This window comes from Rhinolophus ferrumequinum, chromosome 9, assembly GCF_004115265.2.
Source record: "Rhinolophus ferrumequinum isolate MPI-CBG mRhiFer1 chromosome 9, mRhiFer1_v1.p, whole genome shotgun sequence".
Taxonomy (NCBI): Eukaryota; Metazoa; Chordata; class Mammalia; order Chiroptera; family Rhinolophidae; genus Rhinolophus; species Rhinolophus ferrumequinum.
The window spans coordinates 9,627,000-9,641,837 of NC_046292.1; the positions used below are offsets into that span (position 1 = coordinate 9,627,000).

Genomic DNA, 14,838 nt, shown 5'->3' on the forward strand with positions numbered 1-14,838 from the left:
ATGGGTATGGAAAAGATGGAAAGGACAGGAAAGGAAACTAGTTCTAACTAGTATTAGGGGGAAATGCCTACTTACAACGTGTTTCCATGTGTTACTCAGTAACATGACGGGGAGCGCTGGCTCGGAACTTGCTGGGTAACTCCGGGCACCCCCTACCTTCCTAAGCCTGCTTTTTCTCATCTTCAACTGGGATACACTCCCTGTGTCGTAATGGACTTCAAAAATCTTTTTATCACCAATAGCGATTTTTCCGTGTGTATGAAAGTTAACAGTAACCGACATCTTCAGGGCCGCCAAACAGTATTTGAGATGACTTAATTATAAACACACACCCCAGGGGTGATTGCATAAGCCCTTCAAAGTCTACTCCAGAGGGTTTGCTTATCAGCATAAAGAATGTTAGAAACCAATTTTGGGAGTGAGTAAAATGAAGGTCTGTGGTTGGCTAGCAAGACAAGTGCCTGCCATTCTGACGTTAATGATATGTGAGAATTTGGCCTGGTGGGTAAATCATCAGTCTCTGCTGAGCCCCACCCAAGCTTCTTTCCTTGTGCTCTAGCTTTGCTCTCGGGAAGCTTGCCCGCTGACCTGGGAACTATGAAGTTGGCTGGTCCCAGCCATGCCAGGGGGCTGGGGGGCAGAAGGTGGCAGTGCCTGCCCTCCGCTGCATTCCACGGCTCCCTGCTACCCTTGGACAGTCATATCCACTCATTAAAAGGTGGCCTCCTTCACCTGGATGGGGTACCCTTTCATGCTTCATCACACACCCTTTTCATTTTGCTGCAGACATGGCTGTACTGATTCAGAGGCAAACAAATCACAAGATTATGGGTCTTGTGCAATAGTCATTTCCATCTTAATGTGAGAGCCGTTCATTTTTACAGCGTTGGGTCATTGGAGACTGCCATACTATGAGTGTTTCAGACATTAGAAATAAAAGCACGGAAAGTGACGTATAGTAGAACTGCTTGTGTAAGCAAGTAAATCAATAAGGAATTATGTTATTAGATGACCAATGAAAGGAAAGGACTACCCGGGCATTGTTAGTGAGACAATTAATTACAGGGCTCTACTCATCTCTGTGCACTTTGTTGCTTATTAAGATAATGAATTGATTCTGAAAGATTGGGTCTAAAAACATGTTTAATCAGACTCTGCTAGGCAAAGGATCATAATTTTTATGATTTCGTGAAATGCATATTTTTACCAACCAATTTTGAAACAGGCTTTTCAAAGGTTAGGAGAAATGAGCTCTTATCCTTTCACATAGCACCCACTGAAACCAAACGTTTAAAGAAAAATCTCATTATGAAGAGAATAATTTGGGGAAACGAACACCCAAATCTTCCTTTGATTTCGAAAGTGCTCTCAATAGAGATTTCTGAATATAGCATTGGGCCATTATTTTTTTCCTTCTTGATTTTTTTCTGATTATCTCAAATCCCAACAACGACTATGGTATAGAAAACCACAAATTACCACTTTGAGGTTTAGGATTTTTTTTGTTGTTGTGTTCTGCCTTTTTGGTCTCCTCGTAAAGAAACCTCTCACAAATGTGAAAAGGAGATAAAGTAGGTCCCGTTTAACCCCAAGTGACTAAGAATTTGAGTAGGTAGGATCCAAATGTATAAAAATCACAAAGATCCGCAAAGGGGGAAAATGTAGGCTTCTTTGTGAAATTCAAAAATACTAGTGTTTCCCTTCTTGCTTGGGAACATGAAAGAAACTGTTTTAGGATAAATTAAAGGAGGCCCTATTTTAAACAACTTTTCTTTATGTAAGAGGTAGTATGGGCTAAAAATACCACTGGCTTCAGGACGAGTGTGGAATCATATCTGTGTCAAGTGATTGAGAAGGAACAAGAATGCTCAGAGGACAACCCCCGCCCCGTGACGCCCAGTCCAGCCTTCCTGGACCCCTGCCCACCCCGTTCTCCCAGTGAGTACCCCTCACGCAGCACTGAGCACACTCGTTTCCATCTGTTTCCCACGGACAGGGGCGACGTCTCAAAGAACATTGCGTCTACTAGCAAAGGGTCTGGTATGATAAATACTGGACCAAACTGAATGGTGATATCAGGTGTTTTCCCTCACAAGATGCCCCAAGGTATTTCTCATGATCTCATTGTTTCTTGTCCAAGTTGTCCTAGAAAGAAGCTCAGGCCGTTCTTCTAGGGCAGAGCAGCTGCACCTGCCATTCCTGTACCTGGTGCTAGGGTGGCATTGGCTTTATTAACATACTGCTTTTATTCACACCTGGAGCAAGGTGGGGGGGGAGGAGGCGGAGGTTTTAAAAAATGTTTTTTCTTTTTCCTACGTGCAACACTCCAGCTTTATCATAAACAGCCTATAGAATTTTGTGGTTTTCATTACAAGCTCTGGGGACAGATTGCCCGAGTTGGATTCCTAGCTCCATCATATGCCCCCTCCATGACCTTGGGCAAGTTGCTTCATGTCTTTGTGTCTACAATGCAGCATCAGTAAAAGGAGGAGAATTATGGTGTCCATTTTACAAGGTGGTTGTAAGAATTAAATGAGATGATCCACATGCCAGTGTTTGGTGTATTACCTGACCCATCGTTAGCGTTTAATAAGTGTGTATCTGTCTGTATAGGCTAGGATATGCTGCAGTAACAAAAGGGACAAGACCTCAGTGGCTTAAAAGAGCAAAGTTTTAGTTTTTATTCATGCTACCTGCCCATACAGGTAGACAAGGGTCTCTGTTCACGGGAGCCAATTTTAAAATAAGGCGAAAGGAGCAGCCACCTATGTGTCATATCCAAGAGAAGAAAGGGAAAGTGTCAAGTTATACTGGCTCTTAAATCTTCCATCAGAAGTAATACATGGCACTTGTGCTCATATTTCATTGACCACAGCAAGTCACCACATGGCCCCACTTAGCTCCAATGAAGCAGGGAAGTACAATCCCCCCATGTGCCTATAATTTGGGGGAGCTAGAAATATGGTACTCCTGACCCCCACCAGAGGTTAGCTGATATTATTAGGATAGTATAATAGCTGTTATGCAATGTTCCTTCAGTGCTACACAAGCAAAGATGTAGACTATTAATGATACTAACTAGGTGGGTTCTTGCAACTGAGTTTGACCATCAGGTCTCTATCCTCGCCCAGAAAAGCACATTTTCTCCCCCTGCCACAGTTCTCCTTTCCAGCTCCAATATTCTTTTATAATACACATAGTCAATGGCCAATCATTTCTGAGCAGTCTTAACGCAACTTTTCATTCTGGTTGTACAACAGATGGAGAGAAAAGCTTCCAGGGAGAAAATGGAAACAAAATTCACTCTCTTTTTTTTTTTTCTTCCAAACTCTAAGAAATAACCGACACAATGCTTAAGAACAACAACCCCCCAGGTCCTCAGCCCTGTCAACTAGCTTAAAGTGAAGGCCTTTTTTTTTTTTTCCATCCTTTATGAGGGTTAGAGGTGATGGAAGCTGAGAAGAACCCTCCCCAGTTCTAAATGGTTTCCTAAATGTTTTTCCATGATTTACGTAGCAAATAACTAAAACACACAAGGAAGCTGGTAACTTCTCATTTAATCTTTCCTGTAGGAGGACTAAAACGAAAGGCTGCCTGGAAGACTTCAGAGACCACTAAACTGCTTTCTATTGATTTTATACTAAGATACTTTATCACTCTTGTTGCTTTAAAAAGAAATGCAATCTATGCCAGGGTCTAAATAGACTTTCCTAGAAAAATCAGGCCCCACACGCCTACATGAACAGAGGTAGAGGATGTTTATCAGCTTTGGCAAATCAACTTTGTGGTGTTTTGGGTTTTTTTGTTTTGTTTTTTTCCAAGATGCATCTTTCCTGCTGGAGCGTCTCAGTCCTTGCAAGGCTTGTAACTGGAGTCTTACTTCCTGAGATTAAACTTTCTTGGATCTGGAATTCACCTGAAAATGCACATCTTTCATTCTCCTCCCTGTGCACCTGGGGAAACCGAGCCTCTGAGATATTGGGAACCTGCTTAAGTTCCCCAAGTGAGTGAGGGACAGAATCCTGACTCAAACCCAGCTCTCTGACCCCCAGTCGGAGGCTCTCAGAACCTCAAATTGGCATACATTTAAAACCTCATATATAAGTATCTTTTCCCCGTGGGGTCTTCCCCTAGGAGCCAATAGCTTGATCCTGATATGACCAAAGGAAAGGGTGTGAGGATGCTTTTTTTTTTTCATCTTAACCTTCTCAATACAGGCTACCTTTGACCTACTTCCTGTCTCTATTTGGAAGACCGTATCTCCTGTTTTAAGAAATTCAATTAATAGAAATCCTAACCTACAGAACAAGTACGTTGCAGAGATCTTTCATTTTTATAAAATGGTTCTGTATTAGGAAAGGCCTGGGTTCTACTCTTGGTGTTGCCGTTCACTGGTGACGTGACCAGGAAACACTCAGTGAATCACTTCTGGCCTGAGCGTTGGCATCTATTAGATGGAGGGGTCAGAATAAATCAGCTTTAAAAATCATTTAAACTGGAAGTAATTCACGAATTGATCACCTGAATACCGAACAAGTTTCCCTGAGAGTTTTTTTAAAATTTATTTTGAAATATTTCACATTTACAAAAAAAAAAAAAAAAAACCGTATAAAGAAGACTGCAATGAGCACCCACGAAGCCACTATGCATTTCATTATTTCACATGTTTGGGTCCCTAAACAACATACAATTCTATTTGCATATCTTGAATATAGAAGTGAAATAATATTGTATTTTTCCGTCTGTGACTTGCTTTTTAGCTTAATTAACTAACACTCTATTCTAGAAGCCATCCTTGATGGCACATGGGCTGCAGTTTCATTCCTTCACACTATTGTAGATTTTTTTCCACTGGGTGAACACACCGAGTTTACTTACATTCTCTTGTTGATTGAAACTAGGTGGCTTCTTACTTTTCACTATTCAAACACCCCTGCTATGAAAAGTTTTTCATTGTCTGCAGTGCACGTGTCAGAGTTCTCACGCCACTACATAGGAGTGGAATTGTTGGGTGTTAAGCTATTAGCTCCCTTTATATTCATGCGATCGATTGTCCCCGTCCCAAAACATGATCAATCTCTCCATTTAAATCTAATATTATGTCTTTGAATAATTTTGCAATTTTATCCATAACTGGCTTGCATACATATTACTTAATTTATTCCTGGATACTTTAATGTTTCTTTTACTATCATAAGTGGTTGCCCGTCTATGGGAATGCAATTAATTTTCGTATACCAATCTTTATAAGAGCCTACATGCTGATCTCACTTATTAATTCTAATAATTTTTCAGTAGAGTCTTTGATGTTTTCTGTGTAGATAATCATATTATCATATCATTTGAGTTTCTGTCTTTCTAATCCTTACACCTAGTGTCAGACAATGCTGGCCTCCTATCCAGGTCCATTCCCCCTTCTTTCTTGTTAGCAGAATCCAAAATTATTCCCTCAGCACTGTGCCCAGCTAAAAATACTCGACCATGAGACTTGCAGCTGGGAGAAGAGAGGTGCCTGACAAACCATTCTGGCCAGTGGAACATACATTTAAATCCTTGGAGGTGAAGGACTTTCTCAAATAGCAGACCAAGCGTTAAGAGGAAAAGGCTTCTGGGGCTCCCTCATTCACTGTGGTGCAGACAGGGCAATACCAGCCACAGGCTGCTTTGCATTCCTCTCTCATTGTGAGGTTTCCTGGACCACATGGCTAATGTAAATTTGAACCCCGAACTTATGAGCAGACAAACTGTTGTTAGTAATTCTCTGGGCAACTGTTTTTTGTTTGTTTGTTTGTTTCTGTGATTTGGTTTGGTTTTCGTCTGGAACAGAACACACCATGTACTTCCCATCTCATTTTGACAACAGGCAAAAACTCCCCCATGACCCATAACGCTGGAAGAATCCCAGGTGGGCAGTCATTTCAGTTTCATCTTCTCACCTGTGGCAGGTCCAAGACCTGTATCCTGTCTCCACTAAAAACAAGCCTCTTGGGCACCCAGACTGCCGTAGTCTCAGCCCCTGCTCACCACTCTGGTTTTTAGCTTCTTTATTTTTGGTCCTTGGAAATTTCCCTTCCTTTCTGCAAGCTCCATGAAGCATCTGAGAGGAGATCTGTTATATTTTGTCCAATATTTCTACATGTTTTCTCATGGAAGAATGGTCAGATTGAAAATGGCGGTCCCTTCTGCTATTAATTGAGTGTGTGCACACCTGTCACGGGGCACATCTATTACACAGCTGCAGCTACTCTCATTCGACTCGTGCTTACCTAAGGCCTGTCTGTGCCAAGCACGGCCGAGGACCTGGGATACTGGGTGAAATAGGCAAATCAGTTCTCTATCCTCCTGGGACTTATATTAAACGGGAAGACACACAATAAATAAGGAAAAAGATAAACAAGAAGACTTTAGAGAGAGATACATGCTAGGAAGAAAGTAGAATAGTAATGCAGAAGAAAATAGAATGGCAAACAACAGCCAAGGTAATTAAGCCATTTGACCTGAGGCTTGAGGTCCAGAAACAGGCCTGGTAGAGAGCTGCGTGTAAAGATCCCCGGTGGACAGATCAGCAGCTGCAAATACCCTGAGGCTGGGAAAATACTGGTATGTGTCTGCAAATCCAGATCAAAGTGGATCTAGTTCTTCATTTTCTGTTTTGTTTCTTCCTAGAGCCAACGGTGGGTACGACTTATTCTTCCTGCTTGAAGCGATATCTAATTTAGACTAGAGAAATTTTTGGACGTATTTTTTTTTTTTTAGAAGTTCACTAGCAGCAGCCAAAGCATGAACAGCCTGAGTTGCCTTCCGTTCATTTAAGATAACAAAGGGGAAGAGAGAATGTAATCCTCAGTAAATCCAGTTATCCAAACCCACAGACAGGGTGTTACCCAGTGGACAGCACAGGCAGTGGGGCTGCAGACGAGGTTCCATTGCTCCCCGCACGTCCTTCAGTCCAGATTCCATGATGACGGTGAAAGGGAGAGGGCTGCTGCTTTATCCATATTGAGCGGTTTTCCCTTTGGCCAAGTGGAGAAAAGCCTGGCTAAATGGGGCTGAGCTGGAGAGGACCTGAGAGAAGACGTACATATAGTTGGAGCTGGGTCCTGATGGAGGGCGAATGTTCAAGAGATGGGGAAAAGCAGAGGGTTTCCCACACGATGGGACAGCTTGGGCAGAGAGCAGGAATGGAGGTGGCACGTTGGGGGAACCAGGACGGCTGGACCCTTTGGCTCCACCGCTGATGAGCTCTGTAGCCTCAGGCAGCTCCCGTGTCCTTATCCTGTCACGATGGGATTTACTCCTGCTATTCCTGCGCCCCTTGGCAACCAACTTCTGCCCCATCACCAAACTGGTCAATTTCTTCTAGTAAGGGCATCATAGAAGGAACCCTCACAGACTATGCTGTTAGCATGAAATTAGATCATTACCATAAGGCTTGTGTCACGCACTGATTTCGAAATAAACCTTAGCCAGTATTTCTATCATGATATGTCCTGGATGTGGAAAAGGTTTGGTGGCAGGAAGCGAGGTTTCGGGCTGAGGAGATGGGTGGTCCCTCACTCGGATGGAGCATAGGAGCCATGTGAGGGGTTGGAGTCCTACCTTCGTGCTGGTTTGTGTGCGCTCTCTCCTAGTCCTGCTTATCCAGACACAAGACGCAGGATGAGACCGAAATGCCTCAGTGAGGCAGACCCCCCCGCCCCTCCGCCGCCTGAGGGGAGGTTTGCCCCTTCGCACGCCAGTTCTCTTGGACCCACCCCTCCCCGTCTTTCCTCCAGCCAGGATGCTGCCTCCCTCCATCTTTCCGGGAACACCTCTTTACCAGCGCCATCCTCTCCTCCGCCGAACCTCCATCCTTATAAAGCATTCCCTCCCACCCTTTCTGTGTTGTTCACACTTTTCTGCTCCCCAGAAATATTACTTTATCCAGCGAGTGTGCTGGTTGTAAATTGAAATGCAAATAGATAAGCATTAATCTAAACATCCATTTACATTAAATAGATTATGGATATAAAAATATAAGGCCCCATGCGTCTTGACTCCATCAACCCTGCTGCCCCTCGGTGATCGACTTGGTGACCGTCACCAAGTCAGTATTCGCCAAGCCCACACTGGCCCTCACATGTACACAGATCCCGCCTACACTTCTAACGATGGTGGGAGGCCACCGATCACAGCGAAAATGATTCGCCTTCTCCTCTCCCTTACCATGGGGAGCAATTACTGATGTGTCATTCTCCTTGTAAAACTCGGCACAGATCTCCAGAATGGGAGGCATCAAATTAAACCCCTGGAGAGGATTTGGGGCATCTGTATTTACGCCGCAAGGCTCGGCAGAAGTGTAATATTCTGTAAAGATGCTAAGCCATGCACAATTTGTGTGCACACGGTGCCTTGTACACAGGCACTCGATAAATATCTGTTGCCTGGTTGGTTACAAATAACAAAGCACCATTATAGCAATGGTGTAGTGTTATCTGCTACAACTGTTCATTCCTTTCTAGGTCAAGGCCTTCAATATGTTAACAATGGCCTGGGTTGAGATACCAGTGAGTCAGCGGTGGGGGAGTGAGACACAGTGATTCTCAGGTTGGCGGCATCTAAGCCGCCCAGCCTGGGCTTTGCGCTCCAATCCCAGCAGAAACAGCAAAGCCTGTCACTAGTGATGTTTAACCACAGGGTGGGTGGTTACAGAAGAAGGGCGGTGCAGGTGGGATCCAGCCAGGGCTGAGGGAGACAGTGAGTGGCTACCTGGTAACCCTTCTCATCCCTCCTTCGCCCCGTGAGCACAAAAGCAGCCTGGCACCATATTCTCTTCTCCGTTCATTGCCGTCAGAGAACATTAAAAAGAGTGCCCCCGCTCTCTTCCTCTTTTCTCTTTCTCTCTCTCCCTCTCTCTCTCTCTCTCTCTCTCCCCCCCCTCTCTCTCTCTGCCACCATTTGTCTGAGTGCCCTTGACCAAGATTTCTAGGACTCAAGAATTGGAATTATTCCTCTGCTGCCCCTAAAGTATAATTTACGCTTTCGAATATAAATGGTTTGGAATGATTTCAACCCAAGAGGCAGACAAGGGTTTCTCAAAGTTGGCACCATTTCTCCCTTGGCCACCATCCTCTGGCACCGTATTAACACATCACTTGGGCGGTTCCATTACAGAAGAATTGGGCTGGGCTGGCAGAGGCTTCCCTGGAGGTTGCAAGGCCCCGAGCGGAGAACCCACCAGGCGGGAGGGCTGGGAGCCACCTCCTGGGGCCCCAATCTCCACCCTCTGCACACACTGACTCCCCTTCCGGCCACTGGCTGCTCAGGTTTCCAACTACAAAGTGTGCCAACCTGAAGCCGCAACTTGGGGGTTGCCAGGGAAACCACTCTCATTGTTTTCTGGTGGAAACTGGCAGTTGGTGTGTAACAGCTGGGTCTGGGGCAACCAGGGGCATGTTTAAAGGGGTTTAATAAAAGCTGGAGGGGAACCCCAGAAACAACTCCATGTACCACTGGGCATGAGCGTGCCCAAGGAGGAGGCTGGACTCAGGATAGTTGGACAAGAGAGAGTAACAGCAATAGTAAAATACAGGTAAAGACAATTTCTGTTTATCAACTAATTTCCATGGGCCAAGCAGTGGTTATCCATTATAAATTACCTAACTTAATGCTCAGTTGGGGGTCGCCAGTTCACATAGTCCTGTGGCCAGTCTGGGCTGGTGTGACACAATAAGGCTGGTGGGGCTGGGGACGGTCTGGGGCACCTGCGCCCCTCAGAGAGGAAGGTAGGCTCAGCCCTCGGTGACTGCCCACAGGACCACAGTTTTTAAGCTGAGGGGACTGGGTTTTCCAAAAGAAGCTGGAAATACAGACTTTTATATATAATCTCTTCATTCTTTTTTTTTTTAACTGAAGTTTATTGGGGCGACAATGGTTAGTAAAGTTACCTAGGTTTCATGTGTACAGTTCTCTAATACATCATCTATATATCACGTTGTATGTTCACCACCCAGAGTCAGTTCTCCTTCCATCACCATACAGTTGACCCCAGTTACCCTCTTCTACAACCCCCCTGCTCCCTTACCCTCTGGTAACCACTAAACTGTGGTCTGTGTCTATGAGTTTTTGTTTCTTTATTTGTTTGTCTTGTTCCTTTGTTGTTTTCAGTTTTACATCCCACAGATCAGTGAAATCAAATGATTCTCGACTTTTCCTGTCTGACTTATTTCGCTTAGTATAATAATCTCAAGATCCATCCATGTTGTCGCAAATGGCACTATTTCATCTTTTCTTACTGCCGAATAGTATTCCATTGTGTATATATACCACATCTTCTTTATCCATTCATCCATCGAAGGACACTTTGGTAGTTTGCACGTCTTGGCCACCGTAAACAAAGCTGCAATGAACATTGGAGCACACTTGTCTTTATGGATAAATGTTTTCAGATTTTTTTGAGTAGATACCCAGGAGAGGGATTGCTGGGTCATATGGTAATTCTATTCGTAATTATTTGAGGAACCTCCACACTGCCTTCCATAGCGTCTGCACCAGTCTGCATTCCCACCGACAATGTGTGAGGGTTCCTTTTTCTCCACAGCCTCTCCAACTCTTGTTACTATGTGTCTTGTTGATGATAGCCATTCTGACTGGCCTGAGGTGATATCTCCTTGTGATATAATCTCCTAATTCTTCAAACCTAGTAACTAATCCATAACCATGTTCAACCCCATACAAGTGAAAGTCAGATGGGTGGGTCAGGGCCCGTCCTAAATCACCAATGCGTAACCTTGGCCTTAGAACTCTGTGAGGGAGAGGACACAACTTCCATTTCTCAGATGGGAAAATGCAGTCTCAAAGTGCTCCTGGGGCTGGTCCAGGGCCACACAATCAGTGACAGCACCGCTCGGTGCTCGGCAGATGAATTTATCTGGGCTGCAAGACTTCTCCTGCGCTTGGGGCTCCCAGGTGCCACAGGCGGGCACCACTGCCACTTGGAATGGTGAACAACTCTCATCCAAACAGCCTCTCACAACCACTGGACTAGACCAGAGACACGCAGGCTGGGACAGACATTGAACTCACCCAGCAGAGCTCTTTGATTACCAGTGCCTGGGCCTCCCCTCCAAGAATTCTGATTTGATTGTCTGGAGTAGGTCCCAGGCAGGGGTATTTCTGAGAAAGCGTCCCCCTGTGATTCTAATACAACCCTTTGTTAAAGTGCCAAACCAAGCTTCTGGGAACAAGAGAAGGTAGAAGATTAAGTAGGAGTAAGGGTGTTGGAACCAGAGAGACCTGGGTTTCAGTCCTGGTACGGCCCCCTCCTAGCTGAGGAAGCTTGGGGAAATCACTTCACTCTGAGGCTCAGTGTCCTCGTCTCCATAATGAGGATACTAGCAACCGCTCCACTGGAAGAATAAATGTGGTGACGTGTGGAAATGGAGCAGTACCTGGCATACAGTAGCCTTTGTTAAACGGCAGCTCTCAGCTAATACAGCCTCCAGCCATAGCCAGGCAAACACAGGAGCAAAGAGTAGTGAACCTGGGCGGAGTTTGGGGGGGCTTGAATTACACCCCCGTATCACCCAGGCACCTGCACCTAACGTCACTTCACAGCTGAGCCCGAGACAGCACTTGGGGCCCATACACAGAGGACTTTAGCTGCCGCTGGAGGGGAGGGGCTTCCCTGGGGAACGGCTCAGAATCTCACTTTTCATTTTCCTCTCCTTCAAACCAAAGCCAAGATCTGCAGGATAAGCTGACACACGTATGCGTCCCCTTTGAAACTTTCAAAAGCCAAGTCTCTTCCACCACCGTCATCCTCCAAACTCCTATAGTAGATATGATCTGAAGGCGACAAAGGCAATTTAGAGGAAAGCATCTTAGGGATATTAATCCGTTGCTCCAGGTCTCTAGAAAGATCTGCGTCGTGGAGTTCACATTTACATGAGCAGGAAATCTCCTAATAGTAGATTAAAACTGCTGTCTCTTGTCTAAATTGATTCATCTAGTAGAAAGCCCCTCCTGCTTTCCCAGGTCCTCTAACTAAGCCTCGGCTATGATAACATCACTATTAGCAGTCAGTTATTCCTCCATGCGCACTGAGTCACCAACCAACCCAGAACTGCGCAAACCAAAATGTTGCTTCTTTGAATATACCTAATGGGAAAGACCAGCACCCCCAACCCCAAGCCTGCTCCCGTGTGAGTTCCTTAGCTCGTTTTTAGGGGTTATATTTATTCCAAAGAGCAAGTTGTTAGTAGCTAAAGTTATAGCCATGGACGGAGGACCATCAAACACGTCTCCAAGAGTTCTGAGGTTGGGTCTCTGACCTGCTCTCATCACTGGTAAGTGCAATTGCACTGTGTCTTTACCCCAAGGATGGAAATCCCCTTTCAGATTAGCAATCCAATGGAACACAGAGCTCGCATAGCAAGTCTGCATTGCACCACGTTTCACACAAAGCAACCTGTGGTTGCTTTATCTGCACCAGTAGTCATGGCACCTACACCTTTGGGCAGGGGCACAGGGAACATAGACTTTCTGCAACACCAATGTAGAAGAAGAGGCAAAAAGGATTGTTTAGCAATCACTAGTGACAGTGATTTGCCATCGACACATTTGCCCAAAAAGATGTGAGATTTCCAACTCTTCTGCAATTGTGATTCCTCGGCACGTTTTTCTTGTTGTCGTTATTGTTGTTGTTTTTAATTTGGTGGGAAACGCCTCCACTCCTAATGCTGCTACAGGAAGTAGCTTTACTTTGGGAATTATACTGACTCTGCACTAAAGATGTTTGGGAAATGGACATATTTTCCGACATCCCTGGCGATCTAAATGCTGTGTTGGAAAGTTGGGGTTATAAGTCTTCGGTGGAGAAAAACAATAGTGATTCCCAGACATATTAGAGACATTTGTTCTATTTTATAGAGCTGGCTAGGAATAAAATGGCAGATAACTCAGCCACCAGATGACAGTCAGCTCCAAGTATGTCAAGGATGGTGTCTTGTTGGTTCCTTCTGAACCTGCAGGGCGTTACACCACATCAGACACACAGCAGGTGCTACATCAGTGTGTGCTGACCGTCTAGAGAACAGATCCCAGGGATTTGTGCAAAGCAATGCTGTGGGCAACGGGCTTGCCTCCTACTTCTGAGGCATTACGTCTACAGAGATTAAAAAGTGGCCTTGAAATGAAGATTTAGGTGGCCTGTGAACGATACATGTGCAAAAACAATTACATAAAAGAGCCACCTGTGTGCATGGCTTCCCAACTCTGCAGGCAAGGATGTCACATGGGGAACTTGAAACCAGCCGTGGTCGGAGAATTGACACCACGGGAATCGGCAAGACCACAAGTCACAGCTTTTCTGTGTGCGGAAGGGCAGTTGTTAAACATTTACAGCACAGCATTAATGCTCATGTACGTGAAAATTACAGTTGTTTTTTTTTTATATGGGGGCTCATAGAGGGGTGGAGCTAGATCTTTTAAACCTTCCTCCAATCAATGGAGTGCATTTTCCTCCTCTTTCTTTTCACTCTTATCCATGGAAAATCAAAAAAAAAAATTTCTCCATGATGGTTTTCTCATTTTATATTCTCTTTTCCCCGAAATGATAGTAGCTCGCTGCCCAATAAGCGACTTTGCGTGTAAGAATTCCTGTCTGCATCTTCCTCTTATAATTACCATGGCAAACAGCTGTTCTTGAGCCCCTTGCTCTCCTGTTGACCTGAGTGTCCCCATCTCTAGGAAGAGACGGTGAGATTAGACGAGCTTCTGTGGCCCATTTGTCTCTGACATTCTGATTCCTGGTTCCGGTAATAGATCCCCAGTTTTAAATATCCCTAAGGACCCTGGCATGGCTGAACTGGCTTGTCTTAAGCAACAGTTTGTCACCAATTCAGAAAGCAATAACTGGCAGACCATTTGGAAGCTGAAAGAATCCATTTTGTGTCCAAGAGTAGCAGGTGGGCATGGGAGTTTCTTAGGACTGCAAACATAGCAAAATAAAGATACAAACAAAATAGCTCCAATAAAAAAACAAAAAGAAAAGGAATCTGCCCTAAGACCAACAAAAATAGAAATGCCATGGGCATTTCTAAAGTAAAGTTGAAATTTTAGCAGAATGCACGAAGAAGATGATAGGTGAAAAAAAAAGTTAGTGTGACTCTTAAATTCACCTCAACCCCTGGTAACAGCATTCATTTTTAAACTAACAACATGGGACATCTCTATTGACCCCATTCATTCATTAAATCACTCTGTTTTCAACGATTCCTTTGTGTGCCCCAACTATCTAAGTGGGGACCAGTTAGAAGAAAAGTCATTGAAGTCACTACACCAAAGATCAAAAACTCAAGTGTCCCTGGGTACCAGATACATGACATCGATAAGTAAAATAGTCCAGGTATCAGAGAAGTTGGCATAAACACATTTTTCATATTATTTATAATAAATCATACATTTTATAAATGTATAAAGATAAATATATAGAGAATAGTCTTTAGCTTCATGAAGAAAATAACTGCTGCCATTTTTCTTGACAAATGTGATCATGTTAGCCTATATTTTTTAAAAGATTTTTATTAAAAATATAACTAACATACAATATTATATTAGTTTCAGGGGTACACCACAGTTATTCAACATTTATATACCTAAAGAAGTGTTCACCAAAGTCCAGCAACCATGTGACACCGTACCACGCTATCACAATATTATTGGCAATATTCCCCATGCTGTACATTACATCCCCATGACTTATTTGTTTTATACATGGAAATTTGGACCTCTTATTTCCCTTCCCCCTTTCCCCCTTTTTAAATTTATCAATTAGAGTTGACATTCAATATTATTTTA

At 44.2% G+C, this 14,838-nt stretch overlaps 1 protein-coding gene across 4 annotated transcripts in view; it reads left to right on the plus strand.

Annotated features, from left to right (window-relative positions):
* The window catches only part of KAZN (kazrin, periplakin interacting protein), a 1,005,443-nt gene that overhangs the window by 528,427 nt on the left and 462,178 nt on the right, over positions 1-14,838 (plus strand). The window lies entirely within an intron of this gene.